The sequence below is a fragment of the Gobius niger genome, assembly GCF_951799975.1.
Source record: "Gobius niger genome assembly, chromosome: 10".
NCBI lineage: Eukaryota > Metazoa > Chordata > Actinopteri > Gobiiformes > Gobiidae > Gobius > Gobius niger.
In genome coordinates, this window is record NC_136861.1 from 17,108,182 (window position 1) to 17,130,306 (window position 22,125).

The 22,125-nt window shown below is 40.5% G+C and overlaps 2 protein-coding genes across 13 annotated transcripts in view; both read right to left on the minus strand.

The window, feature by feature from the left end:
* Positions 1 to 22,125, minus strand: part of srcin1a (SRC kinase signaling inhibitor 1a) — a 160,135-nt gene that overhangs the window by 89,648 nt on the left and 48,362 nt on the right. The gene's annotated exons all lie outside the window — the stretch shown is intronic.
* Positions 6,883 to 22,125, minus strand: part of ttyh3a (tweety family member 3a) — a 268,746-nt gene continuing 253,503 nt past the window's right edge. The window contains exon 16 of the mRNA XM_079564473.1: positions 6,883 to 6,892. The gene's annotated coding sequence lies outside the window, so the exon portion shown is untranslated. The remainder of the gene's footprint in view (positions 6,893 to 22,125) is intronic.

Genomic DNA, 22,125 nt, shown 5'->3' on the forward strand with positions numbered 1-22,125 from the left:
CCCAATCAAGTCCTAATTAGGGCAACTCCATCCAGACTCCTGGAGGTTCAAACAGCTTCAATGCACCCAGGTTATGATTGTACCTTTTATAAATCACAGAGTGCATGCCACAAAAGCTACCGTTAACACTTTATTCCTAATGTATATTTTGTGCACAAAGTCTCGTGCACAAATCCACATTGTTCGCTCTGAATGCGCATTAATTATAGCTTACTTTAAATGCCAAAAAAGCCACTGCTATTTTTGTGAGATCCAGATCAAAGCTGAATACAAGAAAGCTTTGTCATGCCTCCTGTGATCTCCCTGAATGAGGTGAGAGATATGTGGCACACAGCAGTCCCTAGTGGGGTGTTAGAGTAATTGCTTGTTTCACCGTCCCCGGGAGACAACCACAAAGACGGCAGCGTGCAGAGGAGCAGGGCTGAAGCTCACAAACAGAGGAGCAACACAGGTCTTACATCTTCAATCATATTCTGTTTGAGGTGAGCGAAAGGGAGGTGCGGCGAGTAGCAGCCTCTAACATAATTATGCTCCTACTTCAACGCGTATAGGGCTGTCAACACCGATAAACTCACAGACATGTTTTATGGAGTTAATTGTCTGAAATGCATTCAAAATCAATAGTCATGCCCTTCTCATGTTAACGACGATAAGGACTATGTCAGAAACTGATAGAGCATTGCATTGTTGTCAGAAATGGGAAATGTGCCAAGAAAATGTCTATGTTGAGTCAAAACATTTTATATAAGTAATTACGGCAGGTACAATGAAAACACACTCATTGATATCAACTTCCAACAAAAAGATATCAAAGAAATTCCTTTATAGAAGTATGCTTCAAAAACTATCCTTGCAACATCTTATGATAAAAAGGTCTTTATCATTCACTATGTGTCCTAGCCAATGTGCCTCTTAAGCACCTTCACATACAGCTATTTCTTGTCTAACCTTGACAGGAAGTAATTCTGGGAAAGTTTTATTCACAGAGCATCCTCATCCATCACTCCTTATTCTTGTTTCAGCCCAGTGTTCTCCTACACTCCACATTAGCGCTGACACTAATGGCCTTGGACTAATGCATGCAATAGTTTTCACTGACACACATGCATCGATCTGTGTGAGACCTTCCCATAGGCTCCTTGCACGGTATATTAATTTTGTTAACTAATAAAGGTGTGTAAGAAAAAAGGAAGATTCAGTAATATTATCCAATATTGATAGTACCGTAATACCAATATCAGCATGTTTTTACTTTTATGATTTCATATGAATGAGGCAGCAGTGCTCCAGTGCCTTAAAGGGGCTAGATGCAAGTTAGCCATTTTATGCTCACTACTGCCACCTCAGGTCATACGTGTAACTGCACCTTCTATATTAAGCTTGTACATGACGGCACTTCGGATGCAAATTTACACCTTTTTGAGTGACAGGGCAGGATTCTAGAGGCCGTTGTGGTGAATATGTCTGGGCTCATTCTAAACCTTAGGACATTGTTGATGTTCTTACCTAAGGTTAGACGAGTTGATGCGTACCTGTCTGGTCTTTATGCGGGCGCTCAGTCACTGCATTTAGCCTCTCCTCCTCTCCTCATGGACCCAAACGGGGGTGAAGTTAGAAGCGACGAAGCTCTTCCATGTTTTCCCTATTTAAATATGGTTATGTGAGCTTTTACACAATCCAAGTATAGTCACAGAAAATGTCGATTTTCTAAGCGGATAAAAAGGGGTACTATATTGTGAGGCGTAATAACACTTTGACTTTACTGCACGGACGTCGAAGAGGAGAGGTTAACAACATGTTCGGTGTTTTGGCATGACTGAGCGCACACATAAAAACCAGACAGGTACGCATCAACTCGTCTAAGCTCAGGTAAGAACATATCTCAGCAGGCAAAAATGGTGGCCTATTCCTTTAAAAGTGACTTAAACCTGGATAATGTCTTCAATGATTCACCAAAACAGTTCCTTACTAGAGACATAATTTATGGGAAAACATTTCAAAATGTTCCTGGCTGAGTGAGGAACTGTATACATTTTTCATGGTTGCACCTTTGTTCTTTGTTTTGTGGGGAAAGAAGAAGATTTAGTTTGTGCTGTGTTTGAGTTACAATGGGGGGAAAACAGATTTAGAGTCTGACATCAGTGTGCAATCTCATCCAATCAGAAGACATCATTCTGTGACATTTATTGTCCTTCAGATAAGTCTATAAGAGCAGAACTTTCAGGTAGTGTCTGTATTGTGCTACTCTAACTACCACCTTTTTTTTTTTAAATGTGTTGTCAAAATCAGTAGTGGTTCTAAGCCTCTACTCTGCGCTTGCACCAGAGTTGCGTGGAGTCTCCCTGGCGCGTCGTGGGTGGGGTGCGCTGTACAGACGGGTTGCGTGGGTATGTTATGTGGGGATGTACCGTAGGTGAGCAGCACATGGCAGGAGCAGCCAGTTGGCACCAAAAAGAGGCGGAGGAGATGACGAGTTCGACGTTAACAAGCTGTCAGCGCCAACATGAGGACCGGCAACAACAAAACACAGCAACCCCCTCGACACGCACACTGTTATAAACAACCAACAACAATGGACGTGCGCTGAAGTTACACGGAAAAGGAGACGGGTCAACAACAGAGGTCAATTGGGAAACAATGAATTGCGTTATTGGAGGACTACTTGAATTCTGCTACAGCAACATAACAGAACACAGCCTTTATCTTCATCCTAGTCTCTGTTAGTGGATAGGAAGGGAACATTTTGTCCCCAAAGTTTAGGCACTAGAAGCGGAAAATGCCAATTTGTAATGCCTAGATGGCTTGATCAGATTATCTCCAAAACTCCAGCTCCTGTGGTGTGACCAGTGTGCTGTGGGAAACTTAACTAGGTGTGCAAGAATGGACTGATTGATGTGTTTTTTTGGGGGGGAAGGAATAGTGTGCGGTTAAGGATGTTGCGCTGTAAAAGAAGTCGCACTTCAAATTGAAATCCAACTACAGATAGCGTGTGCAGCTTAACAAATGCCACTGTTCTGTCTAAAACAGCACTTAAATAGCATGCAGTTTAGAGCAAAATGCAAGTCATTAGGTTTCTTCACAGCGGCCTCCAGTTGATCACAGCCTCTTGGTAAAAGTGCCCACCCAGACTCGAGGGCTTTGTGCTTAAATATCCCCAGTTCTCAACGCTCAGAACGCCACGTAACATTTACCAAAGCAGAAGTGACATTTCTGCGGTGTCCTCGGGGCAGCTTGATTGGACGCTTGGTGGATTTTGGGGTCTCGCTCTGCCAATCACTCCCACAGGAAAGCTGCTGCCAGTGAACACACACGCGCGCAGACTTTATACAAGAGCTTTCTTTTTGTATGGGAGAGAATTGGGGTTTTAAGCAGGAATCCCTGGGGCTGGCGCTTTAACAACAGATAAATAAAGCCATCAGGGGAAAAAAAGTCTTTACTATTTCAGAGACACCATTTTTTTCCCCCTCCCTTTTTCTTGCCACCCTGCTGGCTCAGTGAAACTAAAAATCAGACAATTGTAAGTGTTTCGCCCCACGGTGTCGGCGTATACTTGGCAGGGCACCCCATGGCTAATCCAGTCGGCGCTAGCTATGACTCTAAACTAGCTGAGAGACAGAGAGACAGAGCCTTCACTGCCAGAGAGGCCCGGCACACTGCCTGACATGGGACACTCTTAATATTAAGTGAGACATAGAGATGGGAATCACGGCAGACAGAGAAGGAAGGCAGAGTGAATACTAATACAGAGCAGTGTCGGGTTTTGAGCCTAAAAACGTCTTTGCTTTTCCGGAAATTAATAGGAATACCAGCACTACAACTCCGAGTGGTGTATTTCTGTGTGGAGTTTAATTTCTTCTTGAACACAGATTACTGTTCCTCGACTTGTGAAAAATGATGGTAGAGTCCGGAGAAATGGGGCGCTAAACAACTCCGGACAAGGGAATAAAAGGCGCAGCATAAAAAGGTTGTGTTTTGAAACAGTGAGGAAGCGCGGGGTACACAAGGTGTCCTCCAAATGCATTTGTCACCCACGCTCTCATTAGAGTTTGCGAGTGGGTGTCTGGTTATAAATAGTCTGCGGTGCGTGTTTGACAGGAAGGAGTCTAAAATTTGATGGCGGGACATTAATCTCTTAGAGAAATCCCCAAAGACGGACGGACAGACAGAGAAAGTGGCACACGTACACATCGGCCACAAACAAGCACAGCATTTTACTTGTTTCAATGCAAATGACTGTGAGCTGGCTACCAATAATGTAACAATAACATAATAAGAATGTAATAAATTGTTGAGACAAAAACAACTTTTTTCGCCCTAAGAACTCAATTGTGTGTGTCAGGTTGACTGCATTCACTGAAAATAAGATGTTTTGTTCAATGAGAAAAAGCGTGACTACATTGTGCAGCAGAAGTCTATTTATAACTTTAAAGAATCCAAATGATGCGCCGCTCTGTCCTTTTTGGCTGGCTTTTCCACTTTCGCCTCTGTGGAGCTCTTAATGCATGACTTGGCACTTCAAAATTTTCCAGCTTAAAAACTCCATCAGGCATTTAGCGCATCTCCGACTTCATGATCCCCCTTAAGCAGCGGCCTACAGTATTCCCTGTGGTATCTTAAATGAATCACTTATTGACGTTGATTACAAAAAAGTCGCCTTCCCAGCCGACATCTGGTGGTGGCTGGTGCTTTCCGCCTGTGGCCAGTTGGAGCAGCTGTGCAAAAAGGCTGCACTCAGTAACACTGGCACCTCTAGACGTGCCCTTAAGTAGCTATTATCATATGCAAGCAAACAGAATTGTAAAGTTTAGAAGAAGCAGTGGAGGCATTTGTCTATATGGCATTATTCCGTTGATCTGGGATAATGGAAACTCTACTCTCACGTATGTAAAATAGAAGCACTGGGCCGGAAGACAATTGTTATATACATGCCTTTCAATCATGTACTTTTGTTGTTATGCATTTTATCCATTTTGAATTCGAAAGTAGAATATCTCAACTCAGGATATAACAGAAAGACAGCTGATTGACAGTGGCATTTTTATGTATTCGTAATCAATGCTCAAGAAGATAACAGTAAAAACACGGCCCCAGAGAGTGCACGTTTATGTGAAGAGGCCAGTGAGTCAGTGTTTAAGATGCTAACATGCTACTGGTTAGCATTTAGCTAAACAGCTCAGCTCCGACCTCTCCAAGATATAGCCCTGAACCAATGTTAAATTAGTCGACTGAAATATTTAGTCTTAATTTTAGTCAGGGATATTTTTGATGACTAAAACTGGACTAAAACTAAATTCAAAGATTTTCATGAGACTAAAATTATGACTAAAATGTCCAGATATTTTAGTCAACTAAAATAAGACTAAATAAAAATGAAAAGGGGAGACTAAAATCATCCAAACTTCTATTGACCGTCTGAAAGAGCCTCATATCATGTAAATTTACTGCCAATGGAACAGCTCTGAGCTTTGTTCATGTGGAGCAGCTCAATGAAGCAGAGGACCTGATTAAAAATGATAATGAATATTATAAATGCAAATTTTAGACTAAAACTAGACTAAAATTTAATTAAATTTTCGTCAAAAGACTAAGACTGAAACTAAATTAAAAGTTGTCAAAATTAGCACTGCCCTGAACCATGCTCTAAACCTTGGCTACAACCTGTGACAGAGGTCAGAGCTGAGCTGTTACTGTAGTATTTCCTCAGTGTTCATAGATGTGAGCCGGACATGTGTTTATCATGTTGATGGTCAATGACAGTTGCTAACCGGTAGCATGCTAACATCTTGAGCAGCTTAAACACTAACTCAGACTGAGACACTGTTGACATGACAAACTGTAAAAATCACAGAGAAAGGTTTTATGTTACCTCTCGGATGTTTTATTTTAGTCTGAGTGAAGCAGATCTTTAGTAAATGCTGCTGTAGCAGACAGAGCTGCAACGTCTGTGCCACATTTGTTGTTTATATCATATAAACGCGTGTCTCCAGGGCCATGTTTTAACTGTTTTCTTCTTGAGCAATGATTACGAGCCACTGTCAATCAGTTGTCTTTCATTTGAGTTATTTATATATGAGATATTTTCCTGAGTAGAGATATTGTTACATGTTGTAGTACTGCATAATTCTACTTCGGTATTCAAAATGGCCGCCAGAACTATGTGTGATGTCATTGGAAACGCGTGTAAACTACACACATCAAATACAGGTTTAAATGCTGTAACTATTGTCAACCCTTAAGAACTTCTTACAGGATGCGCCCCCAAAACCTCTTGTTAGGTCATAATGTACAACACTGGGATTTGGAGAAAGCGTTCTTTACTTTAGGCCACGATTGACAGCTTTGGCCCTTGTACTTTTGATGTGGGAATAAAATCAACCGCTACAAAGCAAACTTTCTCTGCCCAAGGGGTTTGGTCATAGCCGCTCCGCTTGGCTTTGTTCTAGCCTGACTGTTTATTCCCGTTGTGTCCAATAAAGCCTCGCCTTTCAGCCAAAAAAAAAAGAAAAATTGACAGAAGAAAAGAAAATAGACTAAAAGCAAAACATTTTTAAAGCAATAAGGGGCAGAGAAGTCAATAATCATGATTATTAGCACAATGAAAAGTAAAAATTGTAAACCCAGTCAGCAGTAATTGTTGTGAAGTACAAACAACACGTTACTTGGCAAAATTATTTCTTATATTCTCATCTAAAGCATTTAAAACAATTTATATTTGTATGTCCTGCTAAACTCAAACCTGCACAACAGCACAAGATAATGCATGACATCACTTTGAGTAAATCAATGTGCCCCAGACATTACTCCACTGACCTCAGTGACGCCTCTGCATTGTTAATCATGACTATATAAAACTGTCATTGAAGAGAATAGAGACCAAAGAGAGATTTGCAGCCTTCAGTTCACAGCCACCTCTGAAATGATTTAAAACCGGGGTAATAACAAATTTAGGGGCCGTGTAGTTGCCATATTCGTTGCATGACATAAACAAAATGTAAAAAGAGAAATGGATGTGTTTTAAAATTAAATAGCGGTGGAATCAATAGTGGATATCTGTAGTTCTAACATATATTGAGTGGGAAAAAATGATCTTAGAAACAGTGCAAAGTATCAGAGGTCATGACTTTGCATTTTCATCCACTGAATTATATGGTTGCATCACATACGTTCTAAAGTTGGATGGTGCAACAAACTTCCCCCGTATTACATTTCCTACTTTGCCAGTTAAGACAATTCTGTCGCACTGCCTGTACTCCAGTAATAAGATTCTGATATTTTCCCCCTTATTGAAGGACATATTGAGGTTGTTTCCCAGCAGGGCCGCAGCGTGCACCTGTGCCTAGATAAACAAGAACATTGGACATACAGTATACAGTGTAAGAACTGCTGCTCGTAACACATAATTATAAGCAGGTGGTATGATTTTGTGAAAATTTACTTTCTAGAGAAAATAGTGTTTTTATAGAAACTTACAGCCTAAACTGCAGCCTAAATTCTATTTAAATATGATATCGGGAACAGTGATGTATTAAGATTAGGCACCAGCCCACTGTCCTCAAGGTTAGTGGCATGGGCAGGGTCAGGGTTAAGCTGATTGATATATGTATGACATTTCACTCTCATGACTTGTGATTGGTTGAAGCAGCAACATGCTAATGCTAGCGGCAACTAATCAAGGCAGGGTCAGAAACTATGACAGAAAAGTAGCCTAATAAAATAAGTGTTTTTATTTTAGTTCATGAAATGGTGTTAAAGAATAAGACATTTGTAATGCACAAGTTGTTATGATCAGGTCACTTCATGTGCGTTGTTTATATCAATGTAACATAAATCATAAGTTATGTAGCCAAGGATGTTAAGTGTAGAACGGTGTAGTGATCCTTGTTAAATGTTTTCCATTAGTGTATTAATACATTTGATCTGTAACATCAAAACAAGAAAAGATAAGACTTTAATTATCTTAAAATGGAGAAAAGAGGAACATTCACTTTTTCACTGGAAGAAAACCATTTTAAGAGAGTCTCTTGGTATATCATGTATCGGAAGATACTCAAACCCCCAGTATTGGTATCGGTATCAGATGCAAAAAATCTGGATCGGTGCATCTCTAATAATTACACAAATCAGAAAATACTTTAACATTAAACAATCAGAATTTCCAAACAGAACACTTAATTTGTTCGTAGATTATGCACAATACTGATGTTTGTAGAGTGTTACCCAGCCTTAGCATTTACTCACGCTGCAAATACGAGGCTATAGTTTGGACGGTGCTGAGACCTAGTTACATACAATCTTCCAAGATCCTTTAAGACAACTGTGCCGTTACAAGTTTCTCCTAAGTACGGCTTGATGAAAAGTAACAGTCCCCCGCAGATCGAGCGCTAATGCCAGAAGTCCCCTGTTCACGTCACATAAAGTCGAGATCAGTGACCAAAGGAGAATTTACGAGCGGAGTCACAACACTGCCATGGCACTTCATCATGTCCCCTCTCCTCATCCCTGTGCACACATTTCAATTCTTTATAGACCTGACAAACTGTGCAGATCTGGGCCTAAACTGTGCCTGGGGAGAAGCAAAGTAGAGCAATGTCATCAACTCATTCTTTGTTCGTTTAGATTCATTTCACTCGTGATGTGTCCATGTTTTCTTAGAGGTTACGTTCAAATTCAATGCTTATCCTAGCATTCAGGAGACAATTGAATAAAAGGAAATACATGGAAATTAATTAATGAAAGCAACGTGGAACAGCTTACAGCTTACGAGCAGAGAAAGAGCTGCATGTTCGCTTTTATCGCCCCTTGCCTTTTTCTAGCTGTCTTCTATCTGTCAACTGATTGTGCGCAGATAAAAGGGAACTGTGGGTGGACAAAATCTGCGGCATTTCTCGGCAAAATGTGTATGTGAGTGACAAGTGGAGCAATAATGTAAGAAAGACTTGATGTATGGATGAAAAAGGATTTGCAAAGTCTGCCGTTGCTCCAAAAGTCAGCGGGTTTGTGATTTGTAAAGGTGCAACATGGATTGCTTTTACATTTTCCATAACTAAACTTTTTTGCAACCCGGGACCGCCACTTTCAAAAGTTTTGGCCGATTGCAAATTGAGCAACAACACATTTAACCCCTTAACCGAGCGCATTTTCTCCAGTTCAGTTTAACCCAAATTTAAAAGCTTCTCGACTGGAGCTCACAGCCTGTAGGCCAATGAAAAGCCTCAATTGAAAGCTAAGACCTATAAAACTCATGTAAGCTACTTCCTTGTTTTTGTTATCACGTTTTAGTCATTTTTGTTGCATTTTTATCATGTTTTTGTTGCTTTTTTGGTCAATTTTTTGCCACTTTTTGGGGCTTTGTTGTTTTGGACACATTTCTTTTATTGAGTGTAATGTAACTGTGATCAAGCCACAAAAATGTGACCAAGATACAACCAAAAAGGACAAAACTGTGACAATAATAACGAGGAAGAGCTATACTCAACTGGAGAAAATGCACTTGGTTAAGGTGGGGGTTAAAATTAAACCTATGACATGTATTTTTTTTTTTTTTTATATGATTGGATTTTGCGAAGAAAGTTAATGCTGTTGTTACACTAGAACAGAGGTAACTAAATGGTGGACCTCAGGTGCTCTCCCTCCCTTTCCTTACTGACTGAATGCAGAGCAGTAAACTACAGCCCAGATGAACAGGAAGAGAAAGTCCAACCTCCTGGACACTTTTTAGAATTTTAGAAAGGGCTGCAGAATGACTGAATTACGGCTCGCTAAAAAAAATAATAATCGTAATGTGCAAATAGTACGACTGTTTCCTAATCGGCAGCGACCCAGGACTAAACCTAATCTGAACCAGGAGGACTGTTGAATACTTGGACTAAACCATAGGATTAAACCATAGGACAAAACCATAGGACAAAACCATAGGACTAAACCATAGGACTAAACCTTAGGATTAAACCATAGGACTAAACCATAGGACTAAACCATAGGACAAAACCATAGGACTAAACCATAGGATTAAACCATAGGACTAAACCATAGGACTAAACCATAGGACAAAACCATAGGACAAAACTATAGGACTAAACCATAGGATTAAACCATAGGACTAAACCATAGGACTAAACCATAGGACAAAACCATAGGACAAAACCATAGGACAAAACCATAGGACTAAACCATAGGATTAAACCATAGGACTAAACCATAGGACAAAACCATAGGACAAAACCATTGGACAAAACCATAGGACAAAACCATAGGACTAAACCATAGGATTAAACCATAGGACTAAACCATAGGATTAAACCATAGGACTAAACCATAGGACTAAACCATAGGACTAAACCATAGGATTAAACCATAGGACTAAACCATAGGACTAAACCATAGGACTAAACCATAGGACTAAACCATAGGACTAAACCATAGGACAAAACCATAGGACTAAACCATAGGACTAAACCATAGGATTAAACCATAGGACTAAACCATAGGATTAAACCATAGGACTAAACCATAGGACTAAACCATAGGACTAAACCATAGGATTAAACCATAGGACTAAACCATAGGACTAAACCATAGGACTAAACCATAGGATTAAACCATAGGACTAAACCATAGGACTAAACCATAGGATTAAACCATAGGACTAAACCATAGGACTAAACCATAGGACTAAACCATAGGATTAAACCATAGGACTAAACCATAGGACTAAACCATAGGACTAAACCATAGGACTAAACCATAGGACTAAACCATAGGACAAAACCATAGGACTAAACCATAGGACTAAACCATAGGATTAAACCATAGGACAAAACCATAGGACAAAACCATAGGACAAAACCATAGGACAAAACCATAGGACTAAACCATAGGATTAAACCATAGGACAAAACCATAGGACTAAACCATAGGATTAAACCATAGGACTAAACCATAGGACTAAACCATAGGATTAAACCATAGGACTAAACCATAGGACAAAACCATAGGACTAAACCATAGGACAAAACCATAGGACTAAACCATAGGATTAAACCATAGGACTAAACCATAGGACTAAACCATAGGACAAAACCATAGGACAAAACTATAGGACTAAACCATAGGATTAAACCATAGGACTAAACCATAGGACTAAACCATAGGACAAAACCATAGGACAAAACCATAGGACTAAACCATAGGACTAAACCTTAGGATTAAACCATAGGACTAAACCATAGGACTAAACCATAGGACAAAACCATAGGACTAAACCATAGGATTAAACCATAGGACTAAACCATAGGACTAAACCATAGGACAAAACCATAGGACAAAACTATAGGACTAAACCATAGGATTAAACCATAGGACTAAACCATAGGACTAAACCATAGGACAAAACCATAGGACAAAACCATAGGACAAAACCATAGGACTAAACCATAGGATTAAACCATAGGACTAAACCATAGGACAAAACCATAGGACAAAACCATTGGACAAAACCATAGGACAAAACCATAGGACTAAACCATAGGATTAAACCATAGGACTAAACCATAGGATTAAACCATAGGACTAAACCATAGGACTAAACCATAGGACTAAACCATAGGATTAAACCATAGGACTAAACCATAGGACTAAACCATAGGACTAAACCATAGGACTAAACCATAGGACTAAACCATAGGACAAAACCATAGGACTAAACCATAGGACTAAACCATAGGATTAAACCATAGGACTAAACCATAGGATTAAACCATAGGACTAAACCATAGGACTAAACCATAGGACTAAACCATAGGATTAAACCATAGGACTAAACCATAGGACTAAACCATAGGACTAAACCATAGGATTAAACCATAGGACTAAACCATAGGACTAAACCATAGGATTAAACCATAGGACTAAACCATAGGACTAAACCATAGGACTAAACCATAGGATTAAACCATAGGACTAAACCATAGGACTAAACCATAGGACTAAACCATAGGACTAAACCATAGGACTAAACCATAGGACAAAACCATAGGACTAAACCATAGGACTAAACCATAGGATTAAACCATAGGACAAAACCATAGGACAAAACCATAGGACAAAACCATAGGACAAAACCATAGGACTAAACCATAGGATTAAACCATAGGACAAAACCATAGGACTAAACCATAGGATTAAACCATAGGACTAAACCATAGGACTAAACCATAGGATTAAACCATAGGACTAAACCATAGGACAAAACCATAGGACTAAACCATAGGACTAAACCATAGGACTAAACCATAGGACTAAACCATAGGACAAAACCATAGGACTAAACCATAGGATTAAACCATAGGACTAAACCATAGGATTAAACCATAGGACTAAACCATAGGACTAAACCATAGGATTAAACCATAGGACTAAACCATAGGACTAAACCATAGGATTAAACCATAGGACTAAACCATAGGACTAAACCATAGGACTAAACCATAGGATTAAACCATAGGACTAAACCATAGGATTAAACCATAGGACTAAACCATAGGACTAAACCATAGGACTAAATCATAGGACTAAACCATAGGACAAAACTAAACCATAGGACAAAGCAGGGCTCAGTGTGCTGAACAGAGCAGAAGAAAGAGGAGAAACAAATCACTGTCACATATTCTGTGAACATTGCGTGTACAGTAATAGAGGCTATATGCATTCTGCTATTTAGAAGCCACAATTTTATTTTTATAGCAAAAAACAATAATAACAGGATTTAAATAATTCAAATCACAGTAATGGATATAATAAAGGCTTAAAAATCTTCATATAACCGTGAATTAATCCCGTATGTTCCAGACCTTTGCTTGACACACTATTTTCAATTTTGACCTTGGTGAAGTTTAATTCGTGACCCCTGCACTAGAGTAATATCCAAAAAAATCGTTTCCATCCCGAAGAGCATGTTGGAAGCGCCGCAGTGCGAGTTCGGAGCCGAGGGCAACAATCGTAAATATGAAACATCTTTATTGCTGTACGGTTTTGGCGGCTGCGACGCGATAGTTAGAAAACATTTGCACTGACAACACACGCATAAGGTGCTCGGCAAATAATGGCTTGTGGAAACAGCTTATCAGGCCACGCCTCCTCGGACTCGGCAAATCCGGCTCAATATCAGGCCAAAGCTCCTTGTGTTCCTGGCTTTACCAATGCAGCTCAGTATTATATTTATGAAATCAGTACCACAAACCACTACTACTATACAGGCAATTTGAATATGGGATCTCGATTCTATACGACTGTGGTACTACTAAGGCGTGAGATCAAACAAGGGGCATGATGAATAAATAATAGGTTAAACCCTGGAGGTTCACTCGGCCAATTAACAGGGGAAAAGGCTTCCACCGACAGAGGCAACGGTACAAGGAAGCAAAAAGGGGCCGAGTGGTGGTATCTCACAGATGAATGGGTAGGCTTTACACGTGCTGACACATAGATATAGCTGAAATGTACACTGCGTACTCACTACACAGGGTCTAATTGTGATTCAGAGCGCAGTGAAGGGAAAGACAAAAGCGAAAGGCGAGAGGTGCTGGCCTCTATTGACTCCCGAACCTTGTGGGCTAATGAAAGCACAAAGACACAACAACAGCGGGGCTCATTACTGTCAGCACGCCGGGCCCAAAGTCTGACTGTGGCGTCTCACTCTATCTGCAGTTATTAAGAGAGAAGGGATACAGCAACAGGAGCCCGCACTTGTCACGGCCCCAGCGGCTCTCAACGCTCTGTGGTCAGGACTTTTATAACGGAGACGTGCCTGACAGATGGGCAAACGCTAGAAGACAGATGTGCAACGAATGTGGGAGGCGTTCAACATGATGGTTCGTTGGAGAAAGTGCGGCTTGACCTTTTACTGGAGCTTTCGGAAAAGAAATGCACACAAACATAGTGAGTGCCTTGGGCCAGCTTTCAAGTATTCTTTTCAGAAGAGGGATTTGATTTAAGTTTATGCTCTTCGGTGCCTGTGTGCAAGAATATGGCTTTTACTGAAAGGCTACGGAACTACACAGGGAAACGTCACATTTCGGATATATTTAAAGTAAAAGTAAAGCAAAAAGCAAATAGGTCTAACACATGTTTGGCTGGAATTAATACACTTGCACTAAAGATAGTTATTTCTTCATAACATGATCAACTCATTATATGCCAACACTTATGTTATTTGCAATGAATTGTAATATATGATACAAAATACACGAAAGAGCAGTCTCTACGCATTACACAGTATAGTTGCAGTAGTAGCAGCTGGATAAACCAGAACATTGGACACACACTGCCTGACCCAAAAAGACGTCACCACAAAAAAGGTCACACGCTCTGATTCCAGCACTCATTCGCTGTGGCTTTGTTTCCATGAGTTTCTGCAATGTCAGATCCAGTGTCGCTTTCATTTTTCACCAAGATCTTGTATTGATGATGGGAGAGTGTGTCCTCTGCGCAAAGCCTTCTCCAGCACATCCTAAAGATTCTCAAAGGGGTTAAGATCTGGACTCTTTAGTGGCCAATCCATGTGTTAAACTATGTCTCATGCTCTTTCACAATATGAGCCTCATGAATCCTAGCTTTGTCATCTTGGAATATGCCTGTGCCATTAGGGAAGTAGTAACGTGTTCATTCAGGATGTTCAGGTCTGATCTCATTCTTTGGGCTCACAGTGTTGTTGAATTTAGACCTGACCAACAGCAGCAACCCCAGATTATAACAGTTAATCCAGGAAGTGAATTTTTTCATACAGTGTTATATAGAGGTGGTCAAAGGGTAGTGGAATCTGATTGGCCACTGCTGGTCCCACCTTACTACAAGCACTATATTGGCGATGTATTGTAATTTAAAACATCACTGAATTATAGGCTATAAAAATAATCATCAATTGATGCTCTTTCACCAGAATGCGGAATAAAAGTAAGTTGTTTTATTCTCAATTATCATTTTCAGTCATTGTTGGTCATTTTATACTCACTACTGCCACCTCAGGTCTTACGCGTAACTGCACCTTCTATATTAAGCTCGTGCATGACGGCACTTCAGACCCGATGTACCAACTTTTTGAGTGACAGCACAGGATTTGAGGTAGTTGTGGTGAACAGGTCTGGGCTTATTCTACACATTAGGACATGGCTGGAACATGTAGGGGGAGGAAAATACTTAGCTTAAACATTTCTAAACTCTGTATAGTCCCTTTAAAGCTTAACAATTTGGTCCATTAACTTCGCCCTAACCGAGCAGATTTACTCCAGTTCGACAAATCCAAAAACGTCTCACCTGGAGAGCAACAGTGTAAGACCTCATTTGAAAGCTAAGGCCGACAAAACTGATCCTAACATTTTTATTGCACATTTGTCACATTTTTGAAGCGTTTTTTGTCGTGTTTTCGTCTCTTTTTTGTTGCTTTTTCATCTGTTTTTTTGTTTTTGCTTTTTTTGTTGTGGTGTTGCGTTTTCATCCTCGTTTTTGTTGCTATATTGACACTTTTTTTTCTAGAAGCTTTTAGATTAGGGTAAAGCCAAACTGGAGAAAATGGTTCAGGTGAGGGTTAAGAGGTTAATAAAAGTTCCCCCACTGAAAAGCCTAGATCCACCAATGTAGTATTTGAAAGTTACAGTATGGTAGATCTCAGCCACTTAGTTTGGGCAGCCAAACAAGCTTCAGCACATAATACAATGTTGACTCGTGATTGGATTTCTTCCCCTCGTTCTCGCCATTAGCCGACCACCTACAGGCGAACAGCACACTTTAGTGGCAGAACACAGACTTCACACTTGAGCCCCAGAGGCTGATATTAGGTTCGTGGCTGTACACAGACGCTGCCAAATGGCTTATTAGAGTGGCATAATTATGAGGAATAACCGGACTATCTTCGCCCAGCTGTTCAGGCAACATTTTTCCACACAGCATCTCCAAATGTGACCAGACAAGATTGCAACTGGGAAATAAAGAGGTAGGCAAAGGGACAGCCGCCACAGCTCAATTTACAGCGAATAACAGGAAAGACTTTGCTGTACAGGAGCGGCAAAAAAACACTTGCAAAGTATGAATCGACGTGGCGGCAGGAGAGGGTGCATTAGATATCAAATAAAACTAAAAGCGACTCGCTGCAAATGGCTTAAAAGTCCCGAGGGCTGCGCACAGGAACGCACAGAGTTCGTGAGATTGTGAAGAAGCGGCTTGTCACGGAGACGAGGCGTCAGCGGCAGCGGGAGCGCGAGTCCGTGAGGAGTCGCGCGGAGCGGAGCTTTGAACATACAGGAGGCAGATGCAGACGGAGCGACGTGACGACAATAACAAGTGCCTCAATGTTGCAGAATGTCAAACAAACATATGCATAGGTTAAAATGCAAATCCACTAAAGCGCATAAAACGTTTTCCAAAGACAGAATAAAACAAAAGCAGAGGAACAGACAACTCGCGCAGTGTTTATTGCTTAGATGGTGATACTCAGAGGTTAAAGTGATTTACGTCAAGTGGATGAAAAAAAGGAAAACTACTTTATCCAAGAAAACTGTATCTATCAGCATCAGTTAAAACTCTTCCGCTGATGCACTGATAAAAGTTTGTGCTCCAGTTGCCCACCTGTGCGTTTCTTGTCATTGTCCATTCGTCCTCCCTCTTCCACCTGCTCTCATTCCCCCTCTGTCCGTCACTCCATCCAAACACTCAACTCCACATTCGTCCCCAGCTGCTTCCACCAACAATGGGCCGTTGGCAGAGGCAGAATATTGTGCACAAATCATAGAGGGACGGCAGGCGGCGAGGGACAAAAGGACTGTCAAAAGCGGTGGGAGAGAAGAGGAGGAGTATGAGAGAACAGAACTATAGGGAGAGGCTGCAGTGGCTCTGAACATTGCCTCTTTTTCCCTTTCTGTCTGTCTGATTGTGTGTCCAACCCTGTCCATCTCGGCACTGCTCTTCCTCTCTATAACCCGCATTATGTCCAAGCGAACGGGCCAGGCGAGCCGGCGGGGCAGTGGGAGGACGCCACGACGGTTTGTGGCTCGGAAAAGATCGGGCCGCTGCCTCCTATGGGCTGCTTATTATGTGTAGCATGGCCTGGGTTGACCTCGTTCCACTTTTTAATGTTTCAGATTGTCCTTAGAAGCCAGAGACAACGGAGATAAACACACAGTGGGGATTTTTAAATATTGTTCACGTAAAAGCATTTAGACACAACAGTAAGGAAGATTTACCACTAATGACCCGGCAGCTAACGGAGAGGTTGCTACATTTTATACTGTTTTGAGCTCCTGTTGGGCTGGGTAATACTGTAAAGCCAAAAAATGGTCCCCCATCACAATTCCCTGCAATTCATGATTTAGATTTTCTCATAATTCATGTGTACAGTATATTGTCTTTTAAAGGCGACTAAAGCCATCTGCTTTTTCTTGTGATGAGACCTGGTGTTACAGTCCTTACATACTGTAGTTTTGACATGCTTCCCTCATGGTTAAATTCTGGTTCAGTCAGCAATATTGTCCCGATTTAGACAGTTGTCTATTGGTTTATTTCTGATTGAGTCCTTGGGTTTAGACCTGGTTTAGTGGTTTAGTTTTGTTCTGTCCCTGGTTTAGTCCTTTTTAGTTTGGTCTTGGTTTAGACTTAGATTTCACTCTCTGCTTTAGTCTGGTTTACTTCTTGGTTTAGTCCCAGTTTCATTCCGTGATATTGTCCGATTTTAGACCTGATTTTGACCTAGTTTTCTCCTTGTTTAGTTCTGGTTTAATCCTGATAGTAGAAGCATTTTTGAGCTCAGAATTGTGTTAAACATAAAAAACACTGAATTACCATATGACTGTGTTACCAAAAAAGCAGATCGCCATGGAGATCACGATTTGTTTTTACCATCATATCGTCCAACTCGAAGCTCCTGGGAGTCTCTGGACAATGTTTGTTAGACAGTAAATGTAGTGTAAAGATTTTTTGTTTTGATTGTACAACTTAGTTCAGTAATGAAGAACACAGTCTACTTACAGAAACCCATTGATAGGGAAAGGCTGTGTGTAATACCGTATATCACTGTTCACCCAAGGAGCTCTTAAGATTTAATTCTCCAGCTCTGAACTGAGCCGCGGCCGAGTCACCTCTGAGCCTCGGGGAGAGTTGTGATCGTCAATCTCTCCATCTTGATCTGTAATAAAACGAGCCCCATCAAAGCGCTGTACATACACACAGGGCGCCCCTGGGTGCTGCAGCTCAAACTCCACTCAGAGCCAATCACAGGCTGCAGAGAGGCGTAATTAACACCAAAGGGGCCGGGAGGTTGAGTTGAAAAAAAAAAAAAAGAAAAAAAAAAGGAAAAACAAACGTGCGCTGTTCATCTGGCGGCAATGGCAAGAATTTGTCCACGGATCCAAAGGTCGGTCATTTGATTCCCAGTTCTAACTGGTGCATAAATTGTCGTGTCCTTGGGGGCGTAGATATTGTCTAACCTCTGAACACCTGCCTTAAGCAAGCACATTTTCTCTAGTTCGGCATAAACCAAATATAAAAGCTTCACAACTGGAGAGTTGACAGCCTATAGGCCAGTGTAATGCCTGATTTCAAAACTAAGACCTACAAAACTGATCGAAGATTTTTCCTCATGTTGTCATTTTTTGTCATTTTTCGTAGCTTTTTGGTTACTTTTTTGTTGCTTTTTTGATATATATTTTTGGTCACTTCTTTGTTGTTTTTTGTTGCTTTTTTGACATTTTTTTGTATTTTTTTTGTCACTTTTTGTCATGTTTTTTTTTGTCATTGTATCAAGTTTATGTTCCTTTTTGTCATGTTTTTGTTGTTTCTTGTTGCTTTTTTGTTTTTTTGTTGCTTTTTTTGTCATTCTTTTTCTTTTTCTTGTTTTTTTTTTGGGGTCATTGCATCAAGTTTTTGTTTCTTTTTTGTCATTTTTTGTCACTTTTTTCATGCTTTTTTAAATTATTTGTTGCTTCTTTGTCACTTTTGGTTTTTTTTTTGTCATTTTTTGTCACTTTTGTTACGTTCTTGTCACATTTTCATCCCAGTCTACATCTCATTTTTGTAGCTTTTTTTCAAGAAGCTTTTAGATTTGGGTAACGGCGAACAGGAGAAAACGTGCCTGGTTCAGGTCGGGGCTAAGAGGTTAAGAAAGTAAAAAAAATATATACAAAAACTTTTACCAATAGGAAGAGAAAATGTTTGTCTCAATTGTCCCCGCCTCATGTTCAAAGTCGCAAAATGAGACGATTAAATGAAGGAGGCAGCAGTAAAACCTAAGAAGCCACGACCATTATTTAACACTGTGACAGAATCCCCACCATATAAATGACGAGACCCTCTGCAGCGAAGCCCCCGCTGAGCCGCACAAGGTCAACAACGGACACATGGGGCTTCACATCTGCTCAACGCACAGATTTACATGACTTCAAACTCTCACACAGAACTGCTAAATTACTTGCCTTTAGAAGTCTGCTCTCTCATAAGCGACAGATAAAAGCGCTGCTGAGTTAACAGGGCTAATTCCTCACAAGGACACAAGACAAAACGCCTTATCATCCACCACTGAAGAGCATTTACTGTGCATTTTACAGCCTCCAAATGCATATCGAAGAGCGAATTATGAGCTCTTTGACTCTTGAATTATTTGTGTAAAAAGCAGCTGTGCAGGCTTAGTCACTGCTCTAGCTGAGAGTAAGTGAGCAATAGGTAAAACAATGTAATTTTCTCTGTATGCTTCGGCTAGGTGGCTATTGCCTGTGTTCTTGTGTGGCTACAGTAAATCATTGCAGATCTATTAGCCCAGTTACCACCAGTCAAACCGTCTGACACACATTTATGCCCAATCAGCAAATAAACGATCAGGCCATTACGATCTATAATTGGATATGGAACAAGCGCGACTTCTATGCAACATTCGGTCCCGCTCGTTGCCTTTGTATTAAATGTAATGTTTGTAGGATGCGTTTTACAAAAGCACTACAACCACAGCTGAACTTGGAGGACACAAACACAAGCTTAACCCCCGCATTAACCGAGTGCGCATTTTCTCCAGTTCGGCTTCACCCAAATCTAAAAACGTCTGGACTGGAGTTTACCTATAGGCCAATGTAATGCCTCATTTGAAACCAAAGACCTACAAAATTGATTGTGACTTCTTTCCTTGCATTGTTGCCGCGTTTTTGTCACATTTTTAAAGCATTTTTGTCGTATTTTTGTCTCAATTTTTTGTAGTTTTTCTTGTCATGTTTATGTCATTTTTGTTGCTTTCTTCATCGCTTTTTTACCTTGCTTTTTTAATGTGTTATTTTTGCTTTTCTGGCCCGTTTTTGTCACTTTTTGTGGCTCTTTTTATTTTGCCTTTTCATCAAGTTTCTATTGCTTTTTTAAATGTATTTTTATGGCTCTTTTGTTGCCTGTTTTTGGTCTTTTTTTGTTGTATTTTCATCTTCCTTTTCAACGCTTTTTGATGCTTTGTTCAGGAAGCTTTTAGATTTCAAAAACTGGAGAAAATGTGCCTGGTTCAGGTGGGGGGTTTAGAGGTTGAGCTCTGGCAATCCTAAGTGTGAATATAAATCAACTAGGGCTGCACAATATATCACAAATATCGTATTGTGATGTTAGATGATGCGATATCCGTATCACAAGAAGCCACAATATATTGCAACATCACTAAAGTCTCCATCTGACTGACACATTTTTCTGCAAACTCTGCCAAAAACGTAAATGCATTGAACTTATAAATGTGTAAAAGTTGAACATATCGTGTGGAAGTTGTCGCATATCGCAAGTTACTTCGTTCAGCCCTAAACTCAACATTAGAAAAGTTCAGTAAAATCAATATTTGCCTTGAACCTAGTACCCGTATAGGAGATTTATTTTTTATGACAGTAAAAGTCTGCGTGGCCCCTGTTTGCCCTCCGCTTCCTACAACCGACTTCCTCTTTGGATTGTGAGCATTTCCCCCGGGACCACAACAGATCCTTTGGTTCCTTTATCTCCGTGCAGAAGCATCTGGAAAACAAGCCCCGTCTCCACCTCTTTCCATCACATTCAATCACTGTTTATTCAGCCCCACATGCTGCCCCACCCGCTGTCTCCCCGACGCTCGTGGTGCCTCCGTCTTCCTCCTATAGCTGCACTTATCACAGCACAAATCTTCCCTTCCTCTATATAAAGAATCTACCGCCATTTGCTTTTCCTCCACAATGCGTTAGCCCCTGTTGACATTTCGTCCGGGCGCACCTACACTCCGCCTTAGGGGTTTTTTGTCCAGGGAGATGCTGAAACATTTGTATCGTGTGAAGGTGAAGGGAGTGGGGTGAATCTGCGGCTTGTAACAAAGTAAAGGTGTTCCACACGCAGTGTAAAAGTTAAAGCTCAGCACAGTGTCTCCTTGGTCCGTATTGAAGGGCAAAGGAATGGTTTATGTGCATTTGCATTACAATATTTCTCAACTCACAAGAGGATATTTTCTCTTTATATCGTGAGCTTCATAACTTGGCCTTGTCATTTTAAAAAAATTAGGAAATTAGAAAAACATGTATTGCAATTAGACCAAGAACAGCTAATTGGCAAGGCACTGACACTAATTTCTCAAATATTTTCCCATAAAGGTCCTTTTTTGTCAGTTGTCTTTGAACACTGATTTGATTTGACGCGCAATTGACATTTTCAAAAGTCCAAATCTGTTCTTGTTTACTAAAGGTGCTGTACCTTTCATTACTTTTCTCATTTTCAAACTGACTTTTGTTTGAAGTTCAATCAAATCGAACAAAATATATACTAATGTGGCATATTGTATAGCGATTGTAAACCCAGAAGTAGCACTGATCCTAAAAATAATCAGCATGCACAGTCGGGTTGGGCGATGTTCCCTTAATTGGCAGTTGACTCTCATTATATGCATTTTTGAAAGACATTTACATAGTCTATATATAGGCTGCACATTATTTATGTTACGAAAAATGTGAGATTGCAGGATAAATGGATCTAAACTAAACCGAGCAGTCATGGAATACCTCTCTCGGTCGTGTGTTTATCCAAATCCATGCGCTCTCAGCAGTTAGCTACGATGCTGATTCCTTGCTGCACTTCAACCTCTTAACCCCCACCTGAACTGAGCACATTTTC